The sequence below is a fragment of the Bos taurus genome, chromosome 7 (genome assembly GCF_002263795.3).
Source record: "Bos taurus isolate L1 Dominette 01449 registration number 42190680 breed Hereford chromosome 7, ARS-UCD2.0, whole genome shotgun sequence".
In the NCBI taxonomy this organism is placed as follows: Eukaryota; Metazoa; Chordata; class Mammalia; order Artiodactyla; family Bovidae; genus Bos; species Bos taurus.
The window spans coordinates 72540603-72550140 of NC_037334.1; the positions used below are offsets into that span (position 1 = coordinate 72540603).

The following is a 9538-nucleotide window of genomic DNA, read 5'->3' on the forward strand; positions in this document are numbered from 1 at the left end:
GCAGGGCAAAGGCTAATAGAGTTTTGCCAAGAGAACACACTGGTCATAGCAAACACCCTCTTTCAACAACACAAGAGAAGACTCTACACATGGTCATCACCAGATGGTCAACACCAAAATCAGATTGATTATTTTCTTTGCAGCCAAAGATGGAGAAGCTCTATACAGTCAACAAAAACAAGACCAGGAGCTGACTGTGGCTCAGATCATGAACTCCTTATTGCCAAATTCAGACTTAAATTGAAGAAAGTAGGGAAAACCACTAGACCATTCAGGTATGACCTAAATTGAATCCCTTATGACTATACAGTGAAATTGAGAAATTGATTTAAGGGACTAGATCTGATAGACAGAGTGCCTGATGAACTATTGACGGAGGTTCATGACACTATACAGGAGACAGGGATCAAGACCATCCCCATGGAAAAGAAATGAAAAAAGCAAAATGGCTGTCTGGGGAGGCCTTACAAACAGCCGTGAAAGCAGAGAAATGAAAAGCAAAGGAGAAAAGGAAAGATATTCCCATTTGAATGCAGAGTTCCAAAGAATAGCAAGGAGAGATAAGAAAGCCTTCCTCAGCGATCAATGCAAAGAAATAAAGGAAAACAACAGAATGGGAAAGACTAGAGATCTCCTCAAGAAAATTAGAGATACCAAGGGAACATTTCATGCAAAGATGGGCTCGATAAAGGACAGAGATGGTATGGACCTAACAGAAGCAGAAGATACTAAGAAGAGGTGGCAGGAATACACAGAAGAATGGGACAAAGAAGATCTTCACGACCCAGATAATCATGATGGCATGATCACTCACCTAGAGCCAGACATCCTGGAATGTGAAGTCAAGTGGGCCTTAGGAAGCATCACTATGAACAAAGCTAGTGGAGGTGATGGAATTCCAGTGGAGCTATTTCAAGTCCTGAAAGATGATGCTGTGAAAGTGCTGCACTCAATATGCCAGCAAATTTGGAAAACTCAACAGTGGCCACAGGACTGGAAAAGGTCAATTTTCATTCCAATCCCAAAGAAAGGCAATGCCAAAGAATGCTCAAACTACCACACAATTGCACTCATCTCACACACAAGTAATGCTCAAAATTCTCCAAGCTACGCTTCAGCAATATATGAAACGTGAACTTCCAGATGTTCAAGCTGGTTTTAGAAAAAGCAGAGGAACCAGAGTTCAAATTGCCAACATCCTCTGGGTCATCGAAAAAGCAAGAGAGTTCCAGAAATACATCTTCTTCTGCTTTATTGACTGTGCCAAAGCCTTTGACTGTGTGGATCACTATAAACTGTGGAAAACTCTGAAAGAGATAGGAATACCAGACCACCTGACCTTCCTCTTGAGAAACCTGTATGCAGGTCAGGAAGCAACAGTTAGAACTGGATATGGAACACAGACTGGTTCCAAATAGAAAAAGGAGTACGTCAAGGCTGTATATTGTCACCCTACTTATTTAACTTCTATTCAGAGTACATCATGAGAAATGCTGGGCTAGAAGAAACACAAGCTGGAATCAGACTGCTGGGAGAAATATTAATAACCTCAGGTATGCAGATGACACCAGCCTCATGGCAGAAAGTGAAGAGGAACTAAAAAAGCCTCTTGATGAAAGTGAAAGAGGAGAGTGAAAAAGTTGGCTTAGAGCTCAACATTCAGAAAACTAAGATCAAGGCATCTCTTCCCATCACTTTATGGGAAACAGATGGGGAAAGAGTAGAAACAGTGTCTGACTTTATTTTTTTGAGCTCCAGAATCACTGCAGATGGTGATTGCAGCCATGAAATTAAAAGATGCTTACTCCTTGGAAGGAAAGTTATGACCAGCCTCGACAGCATATTAAAAAGCAGAGACATTATTTTGCCAACAAAGGTGTGTCTAGTCAAGGCTATGGTTTTTCCAGTGGTCATATAAGGATGTGAGAGTTGGACTGTGAAGAGAGCTGAGCACTGAAGAATTGATGCTTTTGAACTGTGGTGTTGGAGAAGACTCTTGAGAGTCCCTTGGACTGCAAGGAGGTCCAACCAGTCCATCCTAAAGGAGATCAGTCCTGGGTGTTCATTGGAAGAACTGATGTTGAAGCTGAAACTCCAGTACTTTGGCCACCTCATGTGAAGAGTTGACTCATTGGAAAAGACCCTGATGCTGGGAGGGGTTGCGTGCAGGAGGAGAAGGGGATGACAGAGGATGAGATGGCTGGATGGCATCACTGACTCGATGGATATGAGTTTGGGTAAACTCCAGGAGTTGGTGATGGACAGGGAGGCCTGGCGTGCTGTGGTTCATGGGGTTGCAAAGAGTTGGACACGACTGAGCAAGTGAACTGAACTGAACTGAATAATTCCATGAAGTAAAAAAGGCAGAAATCATTATTTCTATCCCCAAAGACGATATTTATCAAATGTCACACACCCATCAGAGGCTGTTAGTCTGGATCCTTAACAACAGCAACAATTACAGAGCTCCTATCCTTCAGCACAATAACTGTCAATATATTTGCAAGTATACACACAGATCTGTACGTAGGTCAATAAACAGCAGTTAGAACCAGATACAGAACAATGGACTTGGTCAAAATTGGGAAAGTAATACGTCAAGGCTTTATATTGACATCCTGCTTATTTAATTTCCATGCAGATACATCATGCAAAATATTGGGCTGGATAAATAACAAGCTGGAGTCAAGATTTCCAGGAGAAATATCAACAATTTCAGATATGGAGATGATACCACTAATAGCAGAAAGTGAAGAGGAACTAAAGAGCCTCTTGATGAGGGTGAAATAAGAGTGTAAAAAAGCTGGTTTGAAACTCAACATTCAAAAACCTAATATCATGGCATCCAGTTCCATCACTTCATGGCAAATAGGTGGGGAAACAATGGAAACAGTGACAGACTTATTTTCCTTGGCTTCAAAATCACCGTGGATGGTGACTGCAGCCATAAAATTAAAAGATGCTTGCTCCTTGCAAGAAAAGCTATGACAAACCTAGATGGCATATTAAAAAACAGACATCATTTGCTGACAAAGGTCCCTCTAGTCAAAGCTATGGTTTTTCCAGTAGTCATGTACATATGTGAGAGTTAGACCACAAAGAAGGGTGAGTGCAGAACTGATTCCTTCAAATCGTGGTGCTGGAGAAGACTCTTGAGTCCCTTGGACAGCAGGGAGATCATACCAGTCAATCCTAAAGGAAATCAATGCTGAATATTCACTGGAAGGACTGATGCTGAAGCTGAAGCTCCAAAACTTTGGCTATCTGATGCGAAGAGCCAATTCATTGGAAAAGACCCCGATGCTGGGAAAGACTGATGGCGTGAAGAGAAGGGAGTGACAAGAGGATGAGATGGTTGGATGCATCACTGACTCAATGGACATGAGTCTGAGCAAGCTCTGGGAGACAGCAAAGGACAGGGAAGCCTCGTGTGTCACAGTCCATGGGGTTGCAAAGAGTTGGACACGACTTCGTGACTGAACAACAGCACAAATCTAGACAGTCATATTAGTTAATGCACACACACCACACAGAAATTCTTTAGAAAAACTAGATGGGACTTAAAACCTTTAAGTTGGTTTCCTACCAAAAAGTGATACTAAAGAAAAATAGGGCTTTGTTTAATGCTCAAGCAGCGTATAATGTGCCTGGTAGAATAAGATTGCTCATTTCTAAAGCTATGAGATTCAATGAGATCATTAGGAATTCGATTCTTTACCAATAATTTTTAAGTACTAGGCTCTGGAATAGGGCTGCTTTTATCTTTTTCAGCTACTGCCATTATGGAATGGATCCCCCGTGCCTATTTGATACTCCCACTACTCAGGGAATTTATGGAAGACAGGAATAGTCACTGACCAGCGGGCGCTTAGTAATAATGACCTGTTCATTGAATGACTGAGGATGCCAAGGATGGGTGCAATACACAGAAGTGAAAAGAAAGAGCAAAAGTGGAAAAGTTTGGAGAAATGAAAAAACCAAAGTTTTTCATTTAACAGTTAGAACCAGACACAGAACAATGGACTTGGTCAAAACTGGGAAAGAAGGAATATGACTTTTAAAAAAGAATAAAGAGGAAACTGAGCTGGAGAAAAGAGTATGTATCAAAGAGTAATAAAGAGTTATATGAACAAATGAAAGGCTTCCATTCTAGGAAAGACTGGCCAAGGAGTCTGTCTTTCATTAAGAAGAAGAGGCAGAATAATATCATGACTGAGAGAATGAACTTTTGTCAGACAGATGTGAGTTTGGGTCTTAGTTACATCACACATTAGCTATGTGATCTTGGGTAAATTACCTAACTTTTTTGGCCCCAGTTTCTACACCCATGAACTTCAGTTACTGTGAAGATTAAGGAAGTACATATAAAGTACATCACACAGTATCTAGCATAGAGTAAATCCAGTGAGTGTTGGCTCCCATGATTATTAATGTTACTACTGCAATTATTATTAATTCTAGAGGCAGTAAGCAGCCCATGGGAGGGTTTTAATTGGGATGGTGATTGGGAGACACCTGTCAATTTTGAAAATATATTTGATGCTAGTTAGAATGAATCATTAAAGGGAAATATTGGAGCAAGAACAATCAGGAAATTACTTTAATTGTACAACCACAAAAAAGTGACAGAGGTAATTAATATTCTAGCCCAGTGCTCCTTCCACTGGATCAGCCAATATACAACAGATTGGACTTTTGCATTTCGTTATTCTAAATAGGAGCAAAAGTTCTCTTTTAAAGCATAATTGGGAAAAGAGAAACTGTATAAAATTTTTCAAGCATATTTAATTTCAATACATCATTGGTCAGATTTAGGGGAGAATGTTAGAAGCTGAAAGTTGCAAATTTTAGATTGTCAAACTTTCTGACATAGCTATTACATTTTCAAGTTCTCTCTGCTTACATGGCAAATTAACTAGAGGTTCCCAGGAAATGAACTGCTAAGGAGGCACCAGTCTAGGCTAATAATAAAAAGCAAAACTGCTTACAAGTCACACAAACATCTTTGTGTATGTCTAGGATCTTCTAAGAGAGACACATAGCTGGATATGTGATATCTACAGAGCTTACAAATGATGGCTATTCACTTTCAGTGAAACCCACATGTTAATATCTGGGTATGCTGGCAGTAAAATCAGCTGATGACAGGTAAGTAGACTAGTAGGTAAGTAGGAAGATTCACTTGTCAATATATGGCACTGGTCACAATATATGAACAAGCACTACTGCTGCTAAGTTGCTTCAGTTGTGTCCGACTCTGTGCGACCCCACAGATGGCAGCCCACCAGGCTCCCCCGTCCCTGGGATTCTCCAGGCAAGAACACTGGAGTAGGTTGCCATTTCCTTCTCCAATGCATGAAAGTGAAAAGAGAAAGTGAAGTCGTTCAGTCATGTCCGACTCTTAGCGACCCCATGGACTGCAGCCCACCAGGCTCCTCTGTCCATGGGATTTTCCAAGCAAGAGTACTGGAGTGGGGGTGTCATTGCCTTCTCCATTTAAAACTGAGTAAACCATAATAGGTTTGTTCCTTGAATAGTTTGCCAAGTATTTGTCCAGGTCTATTATAGCTACTGGGCAAATGGGTTGGCATGAATAGTTATATCCTTAATGTGTACATCATTAAGAGGTTGATATGTCTTCTCATTTACAGGTAACTTCTCCAGTTCATCTGGAGTCTCCAGACCATCTATCACCTTGCCAAATACTGTGTATTTCATGTCCAGATGTGGCTGCTTCCCATAGGTGATGAAAACTGAGATCCATTGGTATTTGGGCCATTATTAGCCATAGATACAACACCTCTAACACTGTGCTTAAGATGTTCATTATATTCTTCTTCAAACTTCTTGCCCCAGATACTGTTACCTCCCCTTCCAGTACCTGTCAGATCTCCCGTTTGAACCATGAAACCCTTGATATTTCTATGAAATATACAGCCATTGTAGTAATCACTGGCACAAAGAGCCAAGAAATTTTCAGATGTTTTGGGTGTCCTTTCACAGAAGACTTCTATTTTAATATCACCTACATCTGTATGCAATGTCACCGACATTTTCTTTCTTGATGGTTTCAGGAAGCACTGTTACTTTCTCAGAGTTTATTGAGAGAAGTTCAAAAAGGAGCCTCTCTTCCTCCCGGCTCTGTGTCCCGCCTACTTGCACAACACGAGGAAGTTCCAAGCAGGAGCGGAAGTAGCACTCGCGGAGTCCTGGGACTGGTGAGTCTTGGGAGAATTAGATTCCCGCGTGGGTAGCTGAGCCTTCGGTGGAGGTCTGTGGCAGCCCCCTAATAGCCACAGGGCAGAGATAGTGCAGAAAACCGTGTTGCCTCGAGATAGGATAGGGCTCTAGAGGGGCTGCTTGTTAATACAGCACTACTTTTTTTTTTTTACTTTACAATATTGTATTGGTTTTGCCATACATCAACATGCATCTGCCACAGGTGTACACATGTTCCCCATCCTGAACCCCCCTCCCACATCCCTCCCCATACCATCCCTCTGGGTCATCCCAGTGCACCAGCCCCAAGTTTCCTGTATCCTGCATCAAACCTGGACTGGTGATTCATTTCTTATATGACATTATACATGTTTTAATGCCATTCTCCCAAATCATCCCCCCACCCCACATAGTCCAAAAGACTGTTCTATACATCTGTGTCTCTTTTGCTGTCTCGTATACAGGGTTGTCGTTACCATCTTTCTAAATTCCATATATATGAGTTAATATACTGTATTGGTGTTTTTCTTTCTGGCTTACTTCACTCTTACTTCATCGGAGAAGGCGATGGCACCCCACTCCAGTACTCTTGCCTGGAAAATCCCATGGACGGAGGAGCCTGGTAGGCTGCAGTCCATGGGGTCGCGAAGAGTCGAACACGACTGAGCGACTTCTCTTCCCTTCCCTCACTCTGTATAATAGGCTCCAGTTTCATCCACCTCATTAGAACTGATTCAAATGTATTCATTATAATGGCTGAGTAATACTCCATTGTGTATATGTACCACAGCTTTCTTATCCATTCATCTGCTGATGGACATCTAGGTTGCTTCCATGTCCTGGCTATTATAAACAGTGCTGCGATGAACATTGGGGTACGCGTGTCTCTTTCAATTCTGGTTTTCTTGGTGTGTATGCCCAGCAGTGGGATTGCTGGGTCATATGGCAGTTCTATTTCCAGTTTTTTAAGGAATCTCCACACTGTTCTCCATAGTGGCTGTACTAGTTTGCATTCCTACCAACAGTGTAAGAGGGTTCCCTTTTCTCCACATCCTCTCCAGCATTTATTGCTTGTAGACTTTTGGATCACAGCCATTCTGACTGGTGTGAAATGGTACCTCACTCTGGTTTTGATTTGCATTTCTCTGATAATGAGTGATGTTGAGCATCTTTTCATGTGTTTGTTAGCCATCTGTATGTCTTCTTTGGAGAAATGTCTATTTAGTTCTTTGGCCCATTTTTTGATTGGGTCATTTATTTTTCTGGAATTGAGCTGCAGGAGTTGCTTGTATATTTTTGAGATTAATTGTTTGTTAGTTGTTTCATTTGCTATTATTTTCTCCCATTCTGAAGGCTGTCTTTTCACCTTGCTAATAGTTTCCTTCGATGTGCAAAAGCTTTTAAGGTTAATTAGGTCCCATTTGTTTATTTTTGCTTTTATTTCCAATATTCTGGGAGGTGGGTCATAGAGGATCCCGCTGTGATGCATGTCAGAGAGTGTTTTGCCTATGTTCTCCTCTAGGAGTTTTATAGTTTCTGGCCTTATGTTTAGATCTTTAATCCATTTTGAGTTTATTTTTGTGTATAGTGTTAGAAAGTATTCTAGTTTCATTCTTTTACAAGTGGTTGACCAGTTTTCCCAGCACCACTTATTAAAGAGATTGTCTTTTCTCCACTGTATATTCTTGCCTTCATTGTTAAAGATAAGGTGTCCATAGGTGCATGGATTTATCTCTGGGCTTTCTATTTTGTTCCACTGATCTATATTTCTGTCTTTGTGCCAGTACCATACTGTCTTGATGACTGTGCCTTTGTAGTAGAGCTTGAAGTCAGGCAGGTTGATTCCTCCAGTTCCATTCTTCTTTCTCAAGATTGCTTTGGCTATTCGAGTTTTTTTTGTATTTCCATACAAATTGTGAAATTATTTGTTCTAGCTCTGTGAAAAATACCATTGGCAGCTTGATAGGGATTGCACTGAATCTATAAATTGCTTTGGGTAGTATACTCATTTTCACTATATTGATTCTTCTGATCCATGAACATGGTATATTTCTCCATCTATTAGTGTCCTCTTTGATTTCTTTCATCAGTGTTTTATAGTTTTCTATATATAGGTCTTTAGTTTCTTTAGGTAGATATATTCCTAAGTATTTTATTATTTTCATTGCAATGGTTACTGGAAGTGTTTCCTTAATTTCTCTTTCTATTTTCTCATTATTAGTGTATAGGAATGCAAGGGATTTCTGTGCGTTGATTTTATATCCTGCAACTTTACTATATTCATTGATTAGTTCTAGTAATTTCCTGGTGGAGTCTTTAGGGTTTTCTATGTAGAGGATCATGTCATCTGCAAACAGTGAGAGTTTTAGTTCTTCTTTTCCAATCTGGATTCCTTTTATTTCTTTTTCTGCTCTGATTGCTGTGGCCAAAACTTCCAAAACTATGCTGAATAGTAGTGGTGAAAGTGGGCACCCTTGTCTTGCTCCTGACTTTAGGGGAAATGCTTTCAATTTTTCACCATTGAGGATAATGTTTGCTGTGGGTTTGTCATATATAGCTTTTATTATGTTGAGGTATGTTCCTTCTATTCCTGCGTTCTGGACAGTTTTTATCATAAATGGATGTTGAATTTTATCAAAGGCTTTCTCTGCATCTATTGAGATAATCATATGGCTTTTATTTTTCAATTTGTTAATGTGGTATATTACATTGATTGATTTGTGGATATTGAAGAATCCTTGCATCCCTGGGATAAAGCCCACTTGGTAATGGTGTATGATCTTTTTAATGTGTTGTTGGATATATAAAATTGACAAACGATTAGCCAGACTCATCAAGAAACAAAGGGAGAAAATAAAATCAATAAAATTAGAAATGAAAATGGAGAGATCACAACAGACAACACAGAAATACAAAGGATCATAAGAGACTACTGTCAACAATTATATGCCAATAAAATGGACAACGTGGAAGAAATGGACAAATTCTTAGAAAAGTACAACTTTCCAAAACTGAACGAGGAAGAAATAGAAAATCTTAACAGACCCATCACAAGCACGGAAATTGAAACTGTAATCAGAAATTTTCCAGCAAATAAAAGCCCAGGTCCAGATGGCTTCACAGCTGAATTCTACCAAAAATTTAGAGAAGAGCTGACACCTATCCTACTCAAACTCTTCCAGAAAATTGCAGAGGAAGGTAAACTTCCAAACTCATTCTATGAGGCAACCATCACCCTAATACCAAAACCTGACAAAGATGCCACAAAAAAAGAAAACTACAGGCCAATATCACTGATGAACATAGATGCAAAAATCCT

The 9538-nt window shown here is 40.1% G+C and overlaps 1 pseudogene; it reads right to left on the bottom strand.

Moving 5' to 3' along the window:
- Window positions 1–5504: 5504 nt before the first annotated feature.
- LOC782401 (peptidyl-prolyl cis-trans isomerase-like 3) lies at window positions 5505–6161 on the bottom strand (annotated as a pseudogene).
- Between the last annotated feature and the right edge of the window lie 3377 nt (window positions 6162–9538).